Genomic DNA, 2814 nt, shown 5'->3' on the forward strand with positions numbered 1-2814 from the left:
TATATATTTATATTTTTTTTTCTACGAGGGTAAAAGGGATAGGCATGAACATGGCATGCATGTACACTGCGTTTCTAGTTTAAAAGTAAGCACTTGATAGACAATATGTTCAACAAATTACCCAAAGGACTCTCAGAGTCCACCATTCATTCATTTAAAACATCGCTAGTTCCAATAAAAAGGGGACTTCGTCCCTACAACACACCCAAAAGACATTTAACCTTTTTATGTGGGGTTACCATCACCCCACTATAGAAGTTACACAATCACCATCATCCCACCATAATACCAACATCATGCCCAAGGACATATTGTCTTAAAGTCAAACCAACAAAACATCCCAACATGGGACCCATCATAAAACATAAAACATAACCATTATCATCAAACCGAACCGACATGGAATTCTAAGCATCAGCCCTTCCCTCCTCAGTGGTGCCTAGCTCCACAGCCTCAACATTCATACCTGGACGTTTAAAACATAAACACAAAGTGAGTCTAATACTCAGTAAGCAGTACACCATGCCTTTAACTTATTAATCACATAATATTTTCTTTTGAAAACATGCATACATAAATATTTGCTAATTCTTGACAATGCTTTCATGCGTAACAATTTAAGAATAACTGTACTTTTCATGCATAACTGTACTTTTCAAGTTTAACTGTACTTTTCATGTATAACTGTACTTTCATGCATAACTGTACTTTCATGCTTAACTGTACTTTTCATGCATAAACAGTACTTGCTTTCATGCATAACATTACTTAGAAATGACTTTGCTTTATGTTTCACTTTCTTGGGCCAGTACATACTATTACGCCCCGTGTGTTGGGGTTAGCGGTCTTTTAGACTTGGATTCCGCTTGCGGCCGCAGGTTGGGAACCCCTTTCATGGGGGGCAGCACTGGGTGCACTACCAGTACTACTTACCCGGCATTGCAATCTGCCCATTCCTTTGGTACCCTTTTCATACATGTGGCCGTTACGTACATTCATACATTCATGCTTTCATTCCTTTTCCTTTCCTTTCTTTAGAAAAATAATGTTTTCATTATCTTCATTTAGTGCCAATGCGTATGCGTTTCTTTAAAAGGAATGTTTCATGTCATGCTACATATAGGTAAGGCATAATTATTTGAGAGAGAGCATGCATAAAATCTCATGATGTATTACCTTACATACACAGAATGGTAAGGTGTGTATGTATACTATACATGCATCTATTCTTTCATAAGAGAAAGATTTGGAAGGAGAGAGAGAGAGAGAGAGACTTTTTTCATAAGAGAGCTTTGTGTGTAAGGAGCATGGTCATAGCTACTTACCTCGTGGCTTTACAAGTAAGTTCCTTTAATCTTGAAAATAAACTCCTATTCAATGAAATAAAATAAACATATTAATATTCAATTCACTTAAGACTTGAATATCCAATACCCATACGTGCTCACTTAAATTCCAAATGGAATTAAGGTGTCTTCCTTAACCCATTTAGCTACATACATGGCACTAAGTCAATTCTTAGTATCCTCCTTCCAATATTTAAGAAAACCTCATATTTTCTGAAAATAGTACCAGTAAAAAGATACAACTCTTGGCAACTTAAAATTTCTAAGTAAGCTTACTAGCTTAGGTTTAAAACTCTTAGTGGCTTACTTAAGCCATAAACTTGAGGAAAGCATGTTTAAAAATGATAAACCTTGACTCCATTAATTTAACAAATAAAAGCATAGCTAAAAACTTGGCTTAACTAAAGGTAACACAATAAAGGAACCACAAAATCAGCCTTGGGACACACGGCTGGAACACACACACCAAAACAGGACATAAACACATACGGCTGGAACACATACACCAAAACAGAGTATACCCCACAGCTCCATATACGTATATAAAAAATGGATAAAAATCATCACTTGTGACTAACAAGCTTAAACCAGAAAATATGCCATCTCAATGATAAGAAGCACACGGCTTCTTGGTCCACATACATATATATATATATCAACAAACCAATTAATCAACACTTGAGGCTAACGAAGTTAAACAAGAAATATATCATTTTCGAAAGGTAGCAGAATGCACAGCAAAACCATCTCAAAACACTTGGTTTTGACCAGAAAACAGGGCTCTTGATTACTACCCACTAGAGCAGCTAATAGAGGAAACAAAATGAGAAATTTTTCTAGAGGCTACCACATGATACTCGGCTAACACAGAAATCCGAAAACCCCCAAATACATGACACAAATTTGCTTAGCAATAATCTCAATCGCAAGAAATCTTAGGGAGAGAGTATCACCTGATTTGATCCCCTTTTCAAGCCACGGAAACACAGCAACGAGAAGAGGAAGAGAAAAATCCGAAATCTCAAAGTTGGAATACAACCAGAAAATTTCTTAAAACAAACCCTAGGCTAAACTCATAGTCCAAGATTCCAAACCAGAAATTAAAGCCATAGGAATTCACTTACGAGGTTGGTTTTCCCCTGGAGATTTTCGGTGGGAGACTTGGGCTTACGAAATGGAAGAATCGGCTTGAGGAGAAGAAGAGGTCACGCGGTTGGGGAAGAGCTGAGCGGTTTCTCTTGTGAAGGAACACTTGAGGAGATTTTCTCTCCTTCGGGTGCCTTGGAATCGAAGGATGAAGAGAGGTGGGGAAGAAATTTACTGGTTTTTGTCTTGGAGGCCGTCGGTGGTGCAAGGGAAAATGAGAGGATTGTGTTTCTCTTTTCCTTGGATCCGACGTGTGGGGGAAGAAAGAGGAATCCACTAAGCTTCTTGAGGAAGCTGAAGGGTGAAGAGAGGGCTGAGAAAG

General features: G+C 38.0%; 1 long non-coding RNA gene across 1 annotated transcript; it reads right to left on the reverse strand.

Moving 5' to 3' along the window:
* Nucleotides 1-435: 435 nt before the first annotated feature.
* Nucleotides 436-2354, reverse strand: LOC108995502. Its single transcript, XR_001996869.2, has 3 exons — nt 2300-2354; nt 1326-1370; nt 436-466 (listed from the first exon to the last, which is right to left on the reverse strand). It is a non-coding gene; the product is annotated as an uncharacterized LOC108995502 (long non-coding RNA).
* Between the last annotated feature and the right edge of the window lie 460 nt (nt 2355-2814).

Source organism: Juglans regia, chromosome 2 (genome assembly GCF_001411555.2).
Source record: "Juglans regia cultivar Chandler chromosome 2, Walnut 2.0, whole genome shotgun sequence".
Classification (NCBI taxonomy): domain Eukaryota; kingdom Viridiplantae; phylum Streptophyta; class Magnoliopsida; order Fagales; family Juglandaceae; genus Juglans; species Juglans regia.